The sequence below is a fragment of the Desmodus rotundus genome, chromosome 9 (genome assembly GCF_022682495.2).
Source record: "Desmodus rotundus isolate HL8 chromosome 9, HLdesRot8A.1, whole genome shotgun sequence".
Taxonomy (NCBI): domain Eukaryota; kingdom Metazoa; phylum Chordata; class Mammalia; order Chiroptera; family Phyllostomidae; genus Desmodus; species Desmodus rotundus.
Window position 1 is genome coordinate 16,437,536 of NC_071395.1, and position 20,710 is coordinate 16,458,245.

At 40.5% G+C, this 20,710-nt stretch overlaps 1 long non-coding RNA gene across 3 annotated transcripts in view; it reads right to left on the reverse strand.

The window, feature by feature from the left end:
- The window catches only part of LOC112312674 (uncharacterized), a 251,719-nt gene that overhangs the window by 228,520 nt on the left and 2,489 nt on the right, over positions 1 to 20,710 (reverse strand). For all 3 annotated transcript variants that reach the window (XR_006656660.2, XR_008425222.1, XR_011650348.1), the window contains exons 2-3: positions 10,390 to 10,492; positions 6,865 to 6,975 (exon numbers count right to left, since the gene is read on the reverse strand). This is a non-coding gene — a long non-coding RNA (uncharacterized lncRNA). The remainder of the gene's footprint in view (positions 1 to 6,864; positions 6,976 to 10,389; positions 10,493 to 20,710) is intronic.

Sequence of the window (20,710 nt, forward strand, 5' to 3'; positions counted from 1 at the left end):
ACTTCTCCTCCTCCCCCTTTCTCAAGGACAGTAGGTTTCCAACATGATACTGGTTTCAGATGTACACTACAGTGACTCAACGTTTGTATATCTTACAACGTGATCACCTCATGAGCCTAGTGATCATCCGTCGCCCTGCAAACTTTTCACAGTATTCCTGACTACATTCCCCTTCACCTTTTTCCCCCAGCCCCTGCCCCCTCCCCTCTGGCAAACATCGGTTTGATCTCATGGAAACATACAGGCTTCTTTATAATTCAACACAATGTGGAGCTGTGACTTCTGGCCTTTCCCCTCTGAAATACTCAAACTAGTAGCATCTCCCCACAGACAAACGAATACAAAAAGTCATCTGACCCTAATAGTTGCTGAAAAGTACAAATACAGAAAATGAATGTGTAGTTGGGAGTATTTGCTTTTTCTCCATTCAAATATATGGGGTCGATAATAATGTTTTTCTCCCTAATACTAAAATATTGACAAGTGCAAATTACTTAACAATTATTCTCCCTATGCATTTAACCAGCATTTTACTTAACAAGAAAAAAGTGTTTGTGGTGGTAAATACACAAAGCCTGAAATTGATCACTTTAACCATTTTCGAATGTACAGTTCAGTAGGATTAAATACCTTCATAATGTTGCACAACCATCACCACTATCTGGATTCCAGAAGTTTTTCAACACCCCAAAAGGAAACTCCATACCATTAAGCAGTCTCTCCCCACTCCCCTTCCCCCACACCCAAGCAACCCCTAATCTGCTTTCTGTCTCTATGGAATATCATATAAGTGGAATCATACACTATGTGGCCTTCTGTGTCTGGTTTCCTTCACTTAGCTAAGGAAGAATGTCAGCCTACTTAGCTAAGAGAAGGTAAAAAACAAAATAGAATACGTTTTGTGATAGAAACATTCTGAGGTATCTCTAAAACCACATCACCTTTTATTTAGTTGTTTTACTGAGATTTGGGGAACTCAGCTGTTATTCATCTGCCCCAGACATTCTGCTCTCAGTTATCATTTCTTTCCATGGATGTTTGAAGCTGCCAAACACATGCTGGCATCAGGCCAGGAGGAGAATGTAAGGGCAGTTCAGGGGGTTCCTTTCCCTCCCAGAGGCCTTCCTTCCCTGCAAGTGACCTGGCAAGACCATGGGGGTCATTAGGTCACACAGCCCTGAGGGGCACAAGGACATCTGTCCCTGACACTTAAGGTCTTGATGAAATAAAAGCAAGTACATCTCTGACAGCACAGTAAACTATACATGGGCTTTATTTAAAGTGAGAGAGCGTTTCTGGAGAAAGAAAATAGACACTACTTCAAGTTTAAAAATCATTTGCGGGAGAAGAACGATTTCTAATCAAATGTGACTCAAAGATACTGCCTTCATAGTTCATACGGCGCAGCTACTGAGTTACTAAAGAATCCCAGGTTTGCTGACATACTGCTTTCTACAATATGAGCAATTTGAAAGAATATATAGCTTTATTGGGAACGTACCATGCAGATGGCCAGCCCAGACTATGAGTCTGCTGAAGTCTTGTGGGAAATGAGTGGTTTGGCAGCCCCCCAGCCCAAAGGGTCTAAGGCTGTCATGCCCGAAGGACCAGGGACCGCAGGAGTCCCTTTAGAAAGCCAAAGGTCCGGAGGCCCCGCTGGAGCGCCTCAGACTGTATGTGCTGCCAACTCCCACAGCTTTATTTGGTCTAACATACGACCCGAAGCTGAGGCCTTACTTTCTTTTTCGTCCTTTTTCACCAATCTCCCATTTTTATTAATAATTAAATGCAAATAGCTTGCAAATATTTTTAGCCCTTATTTCTATCCTGTTATTATTTATACTTATGCTAAGATCAAAGTCTAAATTCTTTGTCAAATAATGAGTTCATGTTGTTTTCCTGCTTCTGTGTCAAATATGGGCCACGTAGTCTTTATCATTCTCTTCCAGGACTAGTTTAGATTCAGTCACACACACAAGCTCCAGCAGCTCACTAAACAAATCCACGTGAGAACAAAGGGAAGAAGATCACAGGCCTGTGTGAGCACAAGGCCTTCACAGGTCTCTCCTTCTTTTCAGAAGTTTTTGAAATCTAAACACAGCAGACTCTGGTTAAAAATTCACAATGACTCTTTTTTAAATAACAGCATTTATCTTTTTATGAGGTCTATCAGCCCAAAAAGATTCCTATTTGACAGCATAGATACTGGCACTCAAAAGACATGACTACAAGGCAAAGTCACTGGATTTTAGCAAACACACCAAGTTTATCCAAACAAAGAAAGTTGTCCCCTCAAATAGTTGGCAACATTCCACGATATTATTACCCTTGAACCCGATTTTGGAACTCCAATTAGGAACTGCCTTCCTTCACACAGTGAGCGAATTGCTCTGAATGCCCCCAATGGTCAGAAAAATCTTTTTCTCATCATTATAAGTTTTATTTTTGGAAATGACCAAGGAATTCAATAAGGCAGATGGTAATCAACTGGATAGAGCTGCTTTAGCCTAAATAGGAGGTGAGTACAATATAATAAGACTAGCTTTCTTTTTCATACTCCTTACGTAGTCCCAAAGATAATTCTAACAGAAGTCCCTAAAACACCTAGAGCAATAGCAGTGTGGTCAAAGGAAGAGCCTAGACCTCCAAAGCAACCCATTGGAAGAGGATCACTTCCACTTGAACATGTAGAATTTTTTAAGAAAAAAGCTATCCTCCCCTTTTTTTGATTTTCATAGAAACCCATGTTATTTGTTATTAGGTAAAGGGAGTTGGCTATTTTTCAGCTTATTTCAGGACAAAAATTTTATGTAACTATTGAATTTTTGGAGTGACAGATGTGCAAAACCTGAAATACCTTCATAAACTGTGCTTTAGTCATTGTCTTCCCACACAGACTTAAAACATTCACGCAGACATGCAATCTGGAAGGCACAATGGAAATGTGCATTAAGGGTACATATGAATATGAACCAAATAGAAAACACTAACTTGGCCGACTAGAACTTCTACTTTTGGTTTCAAAGTCTTATTTCCAAAGCTAATTTCCTTAAGCATGTCTACGAGTGGTCTCAAGACTGGCGTTCAAGTCTGCAGACTGGAGTGTTAGGCAGCGCACAGATTAGCACCAACAAGCGTCGTACTGATCTCTACCAATTCTGCCCATGTAGAGGTATTTGAGGGGACAGTGCAGGTAAACGTGTTTTGTTTCTTTGTATTCCTGTCAATGATGAAAAGAAGAAGGAAATGATCACACATTGGGCACAAGACCTGAACACGTTACTAATTTAATTCTCTCAACATCTCTGAGCTAAATGTTTTTATTCCCTTTTATAGATGAAGAAACCACGGCTTGGGAAGTTTAAATAGCAGAACACTGGCGCCCGCTGACCAGGGGAGAGATGCACTCAGAATTAGCGGAACACAGGAGGGGAGAAAAAGCAAAGGCCTAGACCATGTGTTTAGAAAATAAAAGAAAAGTTTCTTCCCACAGAGAACCTTTTTTTCCCCAAAAAAGCTGATGTTATCATATCCCCTAATTACTTCTTTCATTAATCTCAATAATTCTTTTGTCATACTTTCCCCCAAAATGAAGTAGTACAGTTACCCCCTGATCTGGGAAAATAAAACGTTCTATGAATTTCTGACAATTAGTCAAGTGCTTGAACCAGTTGAGTGTTTTGGTCAGACATATAAAAATAATGTGAGATAAATAAAGAAATGCTGAGGTAAAAAGAACCAATTTTTAAAAATTGTGAAACTTAGTTGAAAGTCACTAGGAACCTTAACCATCTATGGAGTGTGGTGATAGGTTAAAGATTTGAAGTAGGAAAAGGATAAAGAGGAGACCCTGCAAACAAAATGCAAGAGGAAATTGTGAATAAATGTCAGGGCATTCCATTTGACCTTAAGACATATTTTACTGGTGCCTGTTTTTAAGAGTACTTCTGGGGTTTTCTTTCATTTGTTAATGACCCTGATTTTCCAGTTTATCTCCCAGTCTATTCTACCTAGTACAGCTAGATCGTGTTCAGCTTTTATTTTCTTGCTCAGCTCCCAGTGACTGACAGTTTGAGAGGAAACAAATTAAAATAAGCCACCTGGATTAAATAATGAATTTTTCATATCTTGATAGCTAACAACGCATTTCCAAAATAAATATAATCTCCATAACTTACAAATATTTTGTGAGACTCATACCTTATTTCTGTAAAGCTTTCGGTCTCATTGCCACTGTCTTTACCATTGCCCAAAACAAATACTACCAAAACCCTAAGACAGGTTAAACCTGAAGGGACTAATGTTTTGACAGTGATATGGCCAAAACGATGGTCTTATCTGGAATTTAGGCTTGAGAATATGTTGTCTCAAAAATCTCAAAATCACTTGCATAATTCTGGCTGTTTTGTTTTGTTTTGCTTTCTGTAAGTCTGCATCTGCTTTCATGCCAAAAGGATATACAGAAATGTGTGCGAGTTGACATCTTATAAAGCGGAGCTGAGAACGAAATTTTCTTTCACTTCAAAGGGCATAGCACAGGGCGCAAATAAAGAAGGACTGGGTCCTCGCAGCCAAACGCTGCCCTCTGGCACTCACACTCGACTCCCCAGGGATGGAAGAGGGCAAACTCTGGCCTCTTGTAACTCTAGGTAACATTTCCCACAACCCTTGACTCATAAATATTGACATTTGGGGAAAAGAAGAGCAGAAAATTAAAAAGGGCTTTACTCAAAAAAAAAAAAGTTGTTTTCAAGTTGAAATGTTCTTATATCTTCTAAAGCCTGATTTACACCAAAGATATTGCTATAATTTTAAATAAAACATACTCTACTTTGGTATTTTTAAGAAGTCTTATCTATCATCAACTAAAGCATTTAGGAAACAAAACTTTCGATGTAGCTTTTTGTTTGTTTGCTTGTTTTTTGTTGTTGTTGTTGTCTTGTTTATTGCCATCAGGAAAGGTTTAACTAACGGGGCTGTGTTGAATGCAGTCTTTCTCAAAGGAACTTAAATGTTCTCAGAGAAAATCTTTTTTTTGTTTTTGACTGAATAACAAGTTGTAAATTATAGTGAATTACGAAGTCTTTATTTTTAGGAAAAAATCTCTTCTTTTTCCTTTTAAATATTTGTCTCCACCACTCTTAGCTTCAAACCCAGAAATAAGATGGTTAACTAAGACCTCTGAGAATCCTCCCTGGACCCCGGCCCCTGTGCTTCCATTGTGGAACCGCAGCGCAACCTGGTGGTGCCTGCTGTTATGTCCGATGCACGTGCGTGAATGGCCAACATCACACCCAAAAGAAAAGAATGCCCTGTGTTTAGGCTTTTAGAAAACAAAGTATCAGGAAAAAGAACAGTGGAGGAGCTCTCTTAAATTATAATTACGAATAGATCTTTTCATAGTTTTTAATATAATTACCTTTTAAGAAGTTTTATAAGGTTTCTGATGAGTCATTGACATAACTGATATAATTTTTAACATTCATATATTTTCACAATCCCTTTTTAATAACTTCCAATTATCTGAATAATGTTTCAAAAGCATTTTTTTGGCAAAATATCTTTATTGAGTGATAAACTAGTTTTTTCCCCCTCTGTCCTTTGAGTGTAATAAGCACTTTCAAAAGATGAAAAAAAGAGAGAGAAAGAAAGAAAAGAAGAAAGGAAGAAAGAAATAATGAAGAAAGGAAGAAAAAAGAGAAAGAAGAGATGCATATGTCATATGGCTTTCCCTTAGCCATCAAATTTTGGCTAACAAGAAAGTTAATTAAGTTCGCTTCCATTCTTAAAAAGAAAATGTATTTTTGATATTTTTCCCCTGAAAGAAAAGGCAGTTTTATATGCTTTTGTTGTTGTCGTTATAGCTAGCAATACTGTTGACGCAGGACTTTAGGGACAAAAGGTAATTCTTAGTACAGTCAGTTCAGATCCAGGGTTTCTGCAGGTGTGGACTGAGCCAACCACAGATTGATTGAAAATACTAAAGAAAAAAATGCTATGTTGTTGCTTATGAGTACTCTGTAGTTAGACCTGCAATAGCTCCACCTGTCCTGAATAAGTACAGGCATTTTTCTTGTCACTCTCCCCTAAATAATACAGTATAAGAGCTACTTACACAGCATTTACATTTTATTGGGCATTATAAGTCATGGGAGGAAGGCTGAAAAGGAGCCTGGATAAGATCAGAGTCCTAGCAAAATCATTTGACCTCCCGGACGCAGCTGTACCTGAAGTGAGCTGAACTTCTGAACTTTCCAACTACATCGACAAATTCTTTTTTTCTTTAAGAAAGTACAATTAGATTTCAATCAGTCGCTACCAAAACAAAAAGGGTTTTATATAGTTAATTTTACTAGTGTTTTATTAAAATGTGCCAACAGCCCACATAATCTTAGAAGTCATTTTATTGAAGTTCCCTCCCTGGCCACCCTCGGTGTGGCCTCTCTAATGGCTGCCTCCCACACCCAGTTCGTTTGTATTCACTTTGAAGAAGTTTTAAGAGTTTGCTCTAGCAGCACACCCTCGTACACGTGGCCACTAACAAAGGAGGATCTCTAAAAGGGCTTCCAAACAAAGGAGAGCAGCAAATAGCTAAGCCCAGATGACAACTGCAGCCCTCGCCAACACCTTGACGTCAGCCCATTGAATACCGACCGGCACAGACAAGCCAGCCATCTGACCAGTTTGGGTGGTTGTAATCCACTCTTTCTGGTCATTTGTTACCAGCAATAGAAAATGGATATACATCAGATGCAATGATTTGTCCCTTGCTTTGGGAAGGATGTCTTGGCATGTCCTAAATGACTGGGACCTTAGAAATGTTGAAATGAAGACATATGACCAGATTGCAATGAAGTTGGGTACCTGGAATGCCGGTATTGTGTTGAATCTTCTTTGCCAAGAGAAACAGCTCTTCTAACTGTGCTGTTTCATCTTAGCTTTGTCTTCCTTTGCCTGAAGGACTTCCCTGGTTTGCTGTAAAGAAAGGTATCCAAAAGTTTAGGAAGACTGGACTTTCAGCTCCAGCCTCAAACACAAAGACAACAAATACCCTTACAGAGACTATTCAATAGGCTCCCACACTTGCATAAAGTCTAATCTCTGTAACAAATGTGTGTATTTCAGAGTTTCTGCTTTTCTGGTTGAGCCCATGGAGATGAAGGAAAGGTCATTGCCACTAATACCATGTTCAAGGTATATCTTCTCTGTTCCAGACCCTGGTGTCCTCCTAATGTACCTTCCTCAAGGTGTTTTTATCTACTGCCCTGGGAGAGGCAAAAGTCAAACATGTTTTCCTCAACCTGGCTCAAGATGGTCAGGGCATATAAGACAATTACAATGAAATTTCCATTAGTTATCATCAATCCATTCTTTATAAAAAAGAATGATGTGAGCCCTTGCTGATGTAGCTCAGTGGATTGAGCATGGGCTGTGAACCAAAAGGTCACTGGTTCAATTTCCAGTCAGGGCACATGCCTGGGTTGTGGGCCAGGTCCCCAGTGAGGGCTACATAAAAGGCAACAACACATTGATGTTTCTCTCCCTGTGTTTCTCCCTCCCTTCCCCTCTCTCTAAAAATAAATAAAATCTTTTTAAAACAATGTGAGAAAATTTATCATTTTTCTCCTCCCAAAACATACTTTTTTAAAAGTCTTTTTGTTTAGGGAATGCGAAAGACCTAGAAAAAATGATTGAGACCATTTTGATTTGTATGCAAGCAAAAGAAACACAAACTAGCTGTAGCAGTGAGACTTCAAAGAAGCAGAACACTAGAGTATAGGAGACGGTTCTGCGTGGCGTGGGCCCAGCTCCACTCGGAGAGGCCAGTGGAAAGTAAGGTCCAGCACATGGGACCCACGCCCACGGACAGGGTAATCCCATGGGGATTCAGGCCTGCATTGTACCTAGGCCGCTTTGAGACTTGCTTTTTGCTAAAACTCCCTCACCCTGAATTGAGGCAGCAAACGTATACTGCATATCTTTAAAGTAGGTCCTGAAATCTATGCTAAATCTTCCAAGGACAAGTGTAACCAGTTCAACCACTTTTCCCTTTACATTTGCAAACATCCTTCTTTTTTGATGGAATTAGCAACATCCTCTCCTTTGTTTTCTGTAGAAGGTAACCACCTAAAGCGAACCTGTGTATATTAAATGAGGACCATCCTCAATGTAAGGTGCCCAGAAAAGCAATAAAAACCTGTCAAGGCAAGGGTCAGGGCGCTCTCCCCTTGAGAGAGTGGCCGTGCAGTCCCTTTTCCTCCACAGGATTTGGTAGTCCATGTGAATTTGTCTCATCTCAGCCACAACGCTGCAGACACTGCAGGCCAGTGTCTGCATCAGTAGAGTATTATGGGAACAATTTATTACAAGAATTATTTATTACCAGAGATTTATTACAAGAATTAGACCTCACACAAATGTGGGAGCAGCTGAAGAAGTGAAGGTGGGAGGACATGAGCGAATCACTAACTAGGTCTTCTAAATGCACTGACATTTGAGTTTGAGGGGAAACCTGAGAGGCAACTATATACCCAGTGGCTTCAGTGGGACTGTAAAGGGGGAGCTCACAGACAGATGGCTGGGAAGATGTTCCTTCTGTGCAGCTACCACCTCTGTGGGCCTGCAGCCAAGTGTCCAGAGAGAGGGGAGGAAGAGGCTGAGTCTGCTTTGTGTGAGCAGGAACAGCCACCCAGTGGGACGAGGAGCAGGATGCTGTGGAGGAGAGTGAGAACAAAGTGGGCCCCAAGAGTACCTCTGTGCCTACCTGGTCAGGGTGCCCCTCCAGGAATAATGGTCTTTGCTTCCCCTCAGTGTCTTGAAAGTTCCTCTTTGGCCAGCTCCAACCCAGAACTGTGCATGGAAGATTTTGGGAAACATAATTCCCAGCTTAACCAAGATGTCATGGCATAATCCAGCATGCTAGCTAAGTAAAAGAAATTTATTCTAAGGATCCTGGGGTTCCTCACAGAACTGAGGACAAGAATCATATTAGGTCTCAGGAAGAGTCAGAAATAGGCACTCAAACACCAGCTTTGCTCCTTGCTGTCTTGCCTCTCCTGTTGCTCTCCACCTACCTGCTACTTCATCTTCCTCTCCATAGACCAGCCTGCTACACTGTGGGAGACCTATGCTAACTGCCGACAACTCCTAGACTTTTTTCCCCACAGCTTCCTCAGATGGGTTAACAGGAGGCTCTCTCAGCTCCATTTCTTGGTGCCTAGACCAAGAAATTCTGAGAAAGGATTCATTGGCCGGTGGGCTGGGTCATGTTAAAAAATGGCTACTCCTGCTGTACCATGTGGGTGGAAAGGAAGAAGCAGTTTTCAGGAGAAAGTAGAGAGTTTTGAGCAAAGTAGCTCATAGGTGTACACCACACAGGGAAGTACTTACATATGAGAGGCTCCATGGGTATATTGTCTCATTTAATGCTGAGTCAACCCATTGTATAGATAAGGAAATTGAGGCTCAGCGAGATATCTTATTGAAGGTCCTAGAGCAGGGGTGTCAAACTCATTTTCACCGGGGGTTACATCAGCCTTGCGGTTGCCTTCAAAGGGTCAGATATAATTTTAGGACTGTATAAATGTAACTACTCCTTAACTAGGGGCACGGAGCTCTACCTTGAGCCCTTTGAAGGCAACCACGAGGCTGATGTGGCCCCCAGTGAAAATGAGTTTGACACCCCTGTCCTAGAGCTTATAAGGAGTAATATTGGCCTGGCTCCAGAGTGCTCTTTGTTCTACACCAGTAGTTTCCAGTATTTCAAGGGGACCCAGCAGCTCCATTTCATTGTCATTACATGGTGGGCTTTCCCTTAACATTTCAATAAAATTTACCATGTTTCCTTAAGTCCTTAATGCCCACCCTGCCCCACTGTACTACCTCCTTTCTCATCTCTCAGGTAGCAGAGACATGAACCGATGGCCCAATGCACCTGTCTGGAGAAAAACTCTGACCCCTGGGAGAGAGGAGAGCGCACCTCGCTATTTCATTCTGCCCCGAACCTTGATCATCCACTGCAGTGAGTGTGATCAGAGTTACTCTAAATTTCTTACTTTCAGCCAGAGAAAAATCTGCGTTCACTCCAGGACATTTTGTTTAACATAATCAAAACAAAAATTCACACTTAATATAATCTCGTCAATTGCTATTGACACTACTTCAGATTCAAGAATCTTCTACCAGAAAGCAAGTGGAATAGCTTGGAAGTTCACTGCTTCTTTTCCTTCCAGGACCTCATTATAAACAACAATTAAAATATATTGAGCATGTTATTATAAAGCACTGTATCAAGCATAATAGAAATATATATAATATAATAAAAATAGATTGCAAAGTTCCAATAAATTCTTCAAATAAAATATGAGAGAAGTTTCTCCCTTGCTGTACCTTCAGAAGCTATCTCAGACTCCCGGGAAGCACGTCTTCATACTTCTCTGCTGTCAGGAATACTGAGGTTGAAATGCCAGAGAGGCATGAGAAGAGGTCCTACCTATTGAGAAAAAGTAAAAGAAAAAAATGATGAAATAGCAGCTAAGAGAGGTTCTAAGGTTCCTAACCTTTTCTTGAAGAGTTGCGAGTTAAGACCAAAGAAATATTTTTCTTTACATCAGCAGTAAACTGAATCATGTAGCCTCCACAATAAATATTATTATAAATATATAATATATAAGTATAATATTTATAATAAATAATATAAATGTTATAAGTAGAAACATAAGTTTATAACAAGAGGCTCCCATAATAAGAATGTGTCTAGCTCATCTTTGGGGAAAAAATAAACCCAAACAAAACCCTGCCAGATCTAAAAATTTGTAACTGTGCACACAGACACACACAACTCCCCAAATTTAAACTAATCTGGTTAAGAAAGCACAGTTCCTTCTTAAAACTGAAATTCTTTAAGGCCTTGAATGAAGATGACAATGGTAGGGCTAATGCAACACACGATACTAGCTCATTATTAGAAATTTTAAGGATTAACTATAACTGGAAAGAAAACTGGACCATCAAGCTTCATTTTGATATTATATATTTTTGCAGAAAATTTTGCTACTCTTCAGTTTCAAAATTTGCTCTCACTTCGTCTTGCTTTGTCTTTCAAAAAATACACCATGCAGTTTTGAGCTCCCTGAGGATAACTAGTGTGGTCAGTTTGGTGTTGCTACAAACTTCAGATCTGGATATTGTCACCCACTTACTATTTCCAAAGTTGCTGGGCACTTATTTCAGGACAAGGGCCCTATTATACTAGTTTTTTTAAATGCTGGCAACAGTGTAGTTGAAAATTCAAATGGAAAAAATTTGGAAGGGTCAGCTTCTTCTCTTCTGCTGATTTTTAAAAACTGATCCTTGAGAAGAATGTCTCTGTGCAGGATGAACAAGCTACGGCACTGCTAATCCTATCATTGCAAGCTCCTTCGTAATCAGTGTAGATGGTCACACAGTTCCTTCCACCCATAGTGATGAGAATCAGTCGTGAAGATGGCTGAAATAATTGGGACAAATCTGCAGCAGGCCAGTTCTGTGGTCACGTAAAAATGAGGTCATACTCAAAAATCATAATGGATCATATTCTCTGTGGGTAAAACAGGAATGATGATGATGAGATCTCAGCCAGTTTCAGAAGGACGCTAGCAAGTCAAAGATGTAAATCATTCATATTTACGTAGGTGTAGAAAAAAATAAACAATGATGCTTATCATATAAATTTAGGCAAATATGTGTCTCAAAAATTTAATTTCCAGCTCATAATAAAAAAAGTTAGCCAGTAATAAAAACAGTGGGAGTAGGATTGGTTTAAGCTAAAGTATTGTTTTTAATACTTTGTTTTGTTATGCTGGGTTGGATTTCTTCCATTTGTCACTCCAAATCCATCCTCTGCCCTTCTCTGCTGTGTTCCATGCCTCAGGAGGCTGATCTGTCCAAACCATACCAGCAGGCTCCCTTGTCCTCTGACTTCCACCCGGGATTGGCTGATGGGAGGCATGAGTGTGAGATCAGAGAAAGGGAGGAGAATGAGATGGAGCTGATTCCATTAATGGGAACATCCCTCCACACAAGATCTTTTCAGATGACCCACTCCACACAACTTCTCTACCTTCGTGTTCCAGTGACTACGTCCTCTCTTTGCCCTGCTACTGCACCATTTCAAGTGGTTTCCATAGGCATTGCCCAAACCTTTGTAAAGATCTCCTGTAAAACTCTCAAGTCATCCCATTTGAGTGACCATGTGTGACTTTGGTTGAATCATATGACCAGCTGATACCCTGACAGAACCATATGGCCAGTAATCATTATTTAGAATTATTTGGCAGTTAGTGTTTAATTCAGAGCAATTGTTTGATAATAACAAAAGGTGCGGCTGTTTCCCTTCACCTTGTGTATGCCTTCCTTGGTAAGCCTGAGACAACATTCAGATCTGCTCCATCATGAGGCCCAAGTGGCACATCAGCCTGCATCCCAGCCTGGACAGGCCACAGAGCTCATTCATTGTCCAGGACCCACCTAAAACTGGCAGCTTGGGATGGTGCAGCATGCCCAAATGTTGCCATCATCGCCAAAATCCAAAAGGTTTCATCATATACCGTGCCTCTTCCTTTGTGGTGATTGGTGCAAGGTACTACCATTTGCCTCTTTCTGTAGAAGGGATTTCCTACTATGCCCCAAATGAACGACCACCTTGAAACTTCACTAAAGTGGGAGAGCCCTGAACTATCACAAGTTGTCTCCCACCTTCTGGTACATGTACTTTCTACTTTCTGCTCACTACATTCAAGTAACAATGTGATAATCAATGTAAAGGACCAGTGTGATGTTTTATAAAATATAATAAAGATATACTTTTTTTCAGCTATATAAATGTAAACTGCTTCTGATTTTGCCTCCTGACTGGAATGGAATGGAATGCATTTCCCAGGTCAACAGTTGCATGTCAGGTGCCAGGTGATAACATGTTCCGGTAAATATACTGTATCTAAAACTACAGCTGCAACTACCACCACAGTCTCTGTGGGTTTGCAGTAGTCTGCCATTCTCCAAGGCCCTTCAGGCTTTTGCTCTGGTCAAACAGCAACACTTCACGCAGCTACAGCAGGAACCACTACTCCCGTTTCCCTCCAGGTTTTTATGGCAGTGGTCATTTCCACAATCTCTCCAGGAGCACTACTCACCACTTACCGTTGGTGTTTGGCATGGGAAGAGTTCCAGAACTCTGGATGGTTCTTCCTTTCATGATACCTCTTGCTCCACAGGACAGGGAACCAGAGGGTACTCTATTAGTTACCAAGTACACGTATATGTATTCCCACCATATATTCTGGAACTGGAATAATAAACACAGGATGGGTCTGAAGTCCCACTGGACCCACTGTTAGATGAATTTGGGCCAGGGCTTCATCTAACTCCTGACATCCATAAGCTCCCACTTCAGTGGACTATCACAGTCTTTGGGGCCTCTGAGTATCAGTGTAAAATTAGAGCCAGTATATGAGCTCCCGAAGTTCTAGGTATTTCTGTTCCCCTGCTGCACAGTCCCCTGGGTAAGTAGCTCCAGGTCACTCTGCAAACGCTTTGGAAGCTATTCACTGCGTACATCTCTGGTTGTGCTGCAGGGTCTTTTTCAGAAGCTCCCGGCCTCTACTTCTGTTGAGGGGCTTTAGGTCTACATACTGGCTGAGTTCTGGAAACCTGGTAAGAAGCCATGAATCCTAACAATAGTATCTGGTTAGCTTCTTCCCAGCTGACCTTAAAGTATCCCTTCTACTATATAAAGCAGCCTCTCTAGGCTGCCAATTTATTTCAAACACCCCTATTATTATACCCTTTCTCTGATCCATTATTGTACCAACTGCATCTGAAGTTGTCTCTGTTAGCTAGGCTCGACTGCCTAGCCTCCTCCCCTCTGGAATTCCATCTCCCTACCATAGTCAGAAATGCAATTTCTGTACAATTTTCCCACTGTCTTCTCTGGATTTCTAAAGAGAGCCACCTCAGAGATGCCTTCCTGCTCCCTTACCCAGCGCTTGATGGAGAGTGTGGCCTCTGGGTTGTCCTAGACAGTCTACGGGACAACTTCTTCTGCCGTCCAAGTGTGCAGAGAATGCATTACTAGAGGAATCTAATCAGTGTTTGAAACTTCAGACAGTAGGGGGCTTAAGAAATGTAATTTCTTATTGGATGGCTGTGTGTCTACCTAAAGCTCTCCTACTATGGCACAAGAGAAAAACAGATTTGGGAAGATTGCTTCTAGTCTGCTACACCCCACTCTCCTTCTGATTCCTTCCCCTCAGCATTTAACCAGGCTCACAGGTGGCTTTTCCTTCCTTCCACTTTTGGAGGAAAAATAAAATTTTCCCTCATCTCAACATCTGTCCTTCATTATTTCCTCCCCTTATTCTATATAGCTATATGAAATATTTGTCCTCAAATACTTATTTATCAGTTCCTGTAGGAAAGTCTCAGTTAACATAGGAAAGAAAGCTCTAGGTATCAATATACAATGTACAAAACTGACAGCTTCAGAATGATTAAAAGTTGAAGACCATTTGTTCCATTTGCGTCAGCGCATTTTTTAACATCACTAGGTGCGGTGAGCAGAATGGTGACCCCCAAAGATGCTCATGTCCTAATTCCAAATTTCTGAATATGTTACCTTGCATGGCAAAAACGGATTTTGCAGATGTGATTAAGGTTAAGAACCTTGAAATGAGATTATTTTGGATTATTTGGGTGGTCCCAAATAATCTAATCATATGGGTCCTTAAATATGTATAATGAAGCTCTGGCCAGGTGGCTCGGTTGGTTGGAGCATCATCCCATACACCAGAGATGGAGGTTCAATCCCCAGTTGGGGCATCTATAGGAGGCAACCAATCAATGTTTCTTGTATCGATGTTTCTCTCTCTCTCTCTCTCTCTTGGGCTCTCTAGTTCTCTCTTTCTCCCCCTCCACCCCCTTCCCTCTCCCTTCCTGTCTCTCTCTAAAGTCAATAAACATATCCTTGAGTGAAGATTTTTTTAAAACTATGATGAAAATAAAAAAAGGAACTCTTGATAGGGACTCAACTCACTGCTGCTGGCTTTGAAGGTGAGGAGGCAGCCATGGAGCAAGGAACGTGGACCTCCTCTAGAAGCTGTAGACAGCTTTGACAGCCAGCAGGGACAGGGGCCTTAGTGCTACAACTTCAAGAAACTAAATCCCGCCAATGGCTGGAATGAGCGAGGAAAGAGATCCTCCCTGGGGCCTTCAGAAAGGAATGTTGCTCTGCCAACTCCCAGGTTTGAGCTCATTGAGATCAAAGTCAGTCTCCACCTCCAGAAACATTAAGATAATAAAAATACATTAGTTAAGCCACTAAGTTCCTGATCATTTGATATGGGAGCAACAGAAATCACATCAGGCAAGGTATGTTTTCCACTTGTCTTCCTTCCTGGGGACACTGATCAGAAGAGCCAGGACTCCTCAGAACAGGGGAAGTGGAAAACACTCAACTATGGGACAACTGCTTGGCTTATATCCTGATTTAGAAGCAGCTCCAGGGAGAGTGCAAGCAGGAAAGGAAAAAACAAAGACACTGCTCTCTCCTTGTTTTCCTCTCCTTTCTCAAATGAGAAAACTGGAAAACACAAATCACAGGATTTGCATTACAGGAGCAAAACAAGGACTAGTCCTGCCCTACACAATGAAGATGCTACACAAACAGCAGCACTGGTCACTCTGGTCAAGTCTGGTGGACCCCATTCGGAACTACACATGCACAGCACACTCATTCCACAGCGCCGGAGAGCAAGGAATTGCCGTCCCACCCTCACGTCCTGCCTGTGTAAAGCCATATAGGACATGTGCTCCGTAGTTTACACAATGGCAACTGACAGCCTGAGAAAAGGAAGAGGTAAAACTCAAGTTCACAGAGAGCTCCCCACACTGGCATAAAATCCTCCCATGAATTTCTGAACCTCATGTAAATCAAAGCCTTCTTTCCAAAAGGATCACCAGAGTCTAGCATCAAATGTACCAATGACATATTGATCCTTGTTTAAATCCTAAGAGAATTTGTCTCAGTAAAAAAAAATTTTTTCTCACTTTTTATGATGTACAGAATCTTCTTCCTAACCAGAAATACCTTCTCTCCAAAATCTTCTGAATTATCTTGTTTTGAATCTGTGGTTTAAAGTGCCCATCAGTAAATGAGTGGATCAAAAAGCTAGGGTACATTTACAAAATGGAATTCTATGCAGCAGAGAGAAAGAAGGAGCTCCTACCCTCCATTGCAGCATGGATGGAACTGGAGAGTATTATGCTAAGTAAAATAAGCCAGGCAGTGAGGGACAAATACCATATGATCTCACCTTTAACTGGAACATAATCAACAAAACAAGCAAGCGAAATATAACCAGAGACATTGAAATAAAGAACAAACTGACAGTAACCAGAGGGAAGGGAGAAGGGCAATAATGGAGGGAAAAAGGGGAAGAGTCATCAAGGAACATGTATAAAGGACCCATGGACAAAGCCAAAGAGGGGTAGGATTGAGGGGTAGGATGGAGGATGCGGTGGGAGGGAGTTATGAGGGGAAAATGGAGACAACTGTACTTGAATAATAATAAAAAAATAAAAATAAAGTTATCAGGGTTTTTCACATTCCTTTTAGCCTATAATTTATATTCCACAAGTAACACTTAAATCAGCCTGAAAATAAAACATCAATGTAGATAAGGGGAAAAAAAATCCCCACCAGATAGAGCTACCGGAAAGGTCATCTACTGAGGAATAATTTATTAAAAAGGTAATTTATTATTTACTATGTAAGTTGTTTACACTATTCACAGTGCCTTCCTCACTTGAGTAAGGAAACATAGCATGTACTGTCACGAATTATCAGGTGGCTTAAGATACTTTATCACCTTTCTTGTGAGGAAACAAGAGAGCCTCATTGTCATTAATCCAGTAATTCGAGTAACACACCTCCGAAGATGAGGGCAACTGTCCTATTTATTTAAATATTAGTTTAGTAGTTTAAACCAAGAGCCTTTATAAAGAAAATCCAATGTGCAAGTTAATATACTAAAGGAATAAACCTGAATCCAGAATGCAAAAATTAAATCTGTAAGCAAAGAGTGTCACCAGAAATTATTGTTAGAAAAGTCCTGGAAATGTGAGGAATAGTATCAGATAAAACGAGAAGCAAGGCCTAGGACAAAGGCAAGTCCATCTCAGAAACACAAATGGAAGCCCCAAGGGCGGAATTTCCAAACTTAGGGCACTGCAGTGAACACAGAGGCACCGTGGGATATTCTCAGTTTTTGACAGAAACACCATGAGATATTTTTAATCTTTGAGAGAATTTCTGTTAGATATTATGTCATGTGTACGATTAGGTTGTTTGGATCCAATTACTTAATAAATGGAACTATTATATATTTGTCTCAAGGAACCCTGAAAAAATTACTGAGATTCTAAGGGTGCTGTAAAACAAGAAAGTTTGGGAAGCTCTGCCTTAGGAACATGCTCAGGTTCATGGCCTGCTTAGAGCAGAATCAGAAACACAGACCCAAGTGGGAAAGACAGCGCCTCCAGCAGCTCCTTACTAAGTCACATGTGGTGTGGCTTTTTCTTCCACTCCACCTGGCTCTAAAGGACTTTCTGGGGCCTGCTACTCGGAATTTACTGTGCAGTCCCTTTAAAATCAGTGAATCTTAGTTTTACATCAGAGAATCTTACTCTTACGTAAGATAACAAAAATAAATAAATAAATAAATAAAAGCATGATTTTTCAATGTTGGTTTATGGAACAAACTACTAGAGCTTCCCAAATATTTAGTGTGAGAAAGTCTACTAAAATGTAAGTACTTTCCTAGTGAAGAGATGAATGAACTTTATGTTGAGACTCATTCAACAACTTCGTAAAAGCCCATCATAAAAGTTTTAAAATTTACTCCAAATTAAGAGCTGACATACTTTCTGTAAAGACCAGATAGTAAATAGTTTAAAATTAGTTAAAATATTCTTTAAATTTTTTGTAACTCTTAATTTTTTAAAGTTTGACATTTACAACTTTACCATTTTTTGTTTTCTTCCCCACTCATTTGGTGAATAATAGACCATTTTCCCTCCCATTTGAGGGAGGAGAGAAAATGGTACCTCACAAAATCAAGTATAAAGACCTGCTCGTATCTCTGTCCTGCATTTACCACAATTAAATCTAAAACCCACTTAACTCTTTTGACTGGTTAGCACAATCTCAGACTCCCAAGGCAATGTATACCTTAAAAAGAAAAACCTGGAGCATTTGAGATCTTCCTCACTAGCATGTTGTCAATTTGGCTCAAATAAATTCTTATAAAAAAAAACACCACCAAAACCAAAAAAAAACCCTGAGGCACTTGACCTAGGCTTAAATTTAGCTCTAGGCAAAAAGAAAATCACTTTAAGCAAGAAGTCTCTTTGAGATTAGATACAGAGTTTATAAATAGACAACAGACATTGTTTCAGTTATCTATTCACTGGAACAGGTGCATAACAAACAACCCTAAACTCAGTGACGTAAAATAAATCATTTCACTATGCTCATGGATTCTTTTTTTTAAAAAGACTTTATTATGGTTTTTTTTTTAGGAATTTTAGGTTTACTAAAAAAAATTGAAAGGTATAGAGAATTCCCATACACCCAGTGCCCCTTTACATGAGTTGCCTCCCCCTTTATCAGTATGTTCACCAGAATGGTACATTTTTTTAAAAGATCTTATTATTTTTAGAGAGAGGGGAAGGGAAGGAGAAAGAGAGGGAGACAAACATCAATGTATGGTTGCCTCTTGTGCGCCCCCCACTGGGGGCCTGGCCCACAACCAAGGCACGTGCCCTGACTGGGAATCGAACCAGCAACCCTTTGGTTTGTAGGCCGGCATTCAACCCACAGAGCCACACCAGCTAGGGCACTCAGTACATTTTTAGCAAGGATGAATCACATTAACACATCAAAATCACCCAAAGTCCAGTTGACTTCAGGACTCATTCCATAGGCTTGGACAAAAGTATAATGACATATATTCATCATTATAATATCAGAAAGAATATTTTCCCTGCCCTAAAAATTCCGTGCTGTTTCTCTCTCCCCCACTGCCATCTGCAATCACTAATGTTGCATCTTCATAGTTTTGCCTTTTCCAGAATGTTATGTAGTTGAAATTATAGAGCATATATCCTTTTCAGAGAGGCTTTTTCACTTAGTAATATGCATTTAAGGTCCCTCTAGGTCTTTTTATAGCTTGATAGTTCATTTCTTTTTTAGGAATGAACATATTCTATTGTCTGAATGTACCACTGTTTATTAATCCATTTTTCTATTGAAAGACATCTTGGTTGCTTTGAAGATCTGGCAATTATGAATAAAGTTGCCATAAATATTCATGTACATGTTTAGTGTGAAATAAGATTTCAGCTCTTTTGGGTAAATAGCGAGGACTCCAGCTTCTGTAAAGTATGGTAAGAGTATGTTTCATTTGATAAGAATCCACCAAACTGTCTTCCAAAGAAGCTGTACCATTTTGCATCCCCACAAGTAATGTACCAGAGTTCCTTTTGCTCAGCATCCTCACCATCATTGGGTATCAGTGCTCTGGATTTTGGCCATTCTAGTAAGTGTTTAGTTGTATGTCATAGTTTTGATTTGCATATCTCTGCGGTGGAACATCTTTTCATATGCTTATTTGACATCTGTATGTCTTCTTTGCTGAGGTCTTTGTTAAGTTTTAAGAGTTATTTGTATATTTCGAATAAATCTTTATGAGATGTAACTTTTGCAAATACTGTCTCCCAGTCTGTGTCTTGTCTTCTAATTTCCTTGAGTTCACAGATTCTTCAGGCCAGGAATCAAGACAAGGCAGAGCAGGAATGGCTCACCTCACAAGTCTAGGGCCTCAGCGGGGAAGACTCCAAAGGGTGAAAGGCAACTCAAATGGCTGGGAGTGGGAGTCTGCTTCTCCACTCACATGACTGGCACCTGGGCTCGCCTAACCACAGGTCCGAACTCAGTGGTGACTGTCAATCAGAGTACCTTCAAGGGGTCTCTCTATGTGTCTTGGACTTTTCACAGCACATCAGCCTCAGGCAGTCAGACCTCTTACATGTTGGCTGAAAGTTCCAACCACAAGTGTTCCAACAGACAAGGTGGAACTGCAGGGCCTTTTATGATGTAGCCTCTGAAGTCACATGCAGTGATTCTGATCACTTTCAGTATATCCTGTTGGTCAAATCAGTCACTAGCCCATGCAGATTTAAGGATACAGTCTACCTTTTTATGGGTCTTTTATTTAATTTAATTAATTTATTTTTTTAGAGAGAGGAGAAGGAGGGAGAAAGAGTGGGAAAGAAACATCAATGTGTGGTTGCCTCTTGAACACCTCCTACTGGAGACCTGGCCCACAACCCAGGCATGTACCCAGACTGGGAATCGAACCGGTGACCCTTTGGTTTGCAGGCCAACGCTCAATCCAATAAGCCACACCAGCCAGCACTTTTTATGGACATTTTAAACCACCATGGACATATTTGTACAGAGATACGCAGATACATGCCAAGGGTTAACATGCCCACCTACCAGAATCCCTCAAAGTAAATTTTTATTAACTTATTATTTTAAGTCAGACTAATCCGAACATATCCTCTATGGATGACAAAATTCCATCTACCTGTTTTCACGTGATACAGTGAC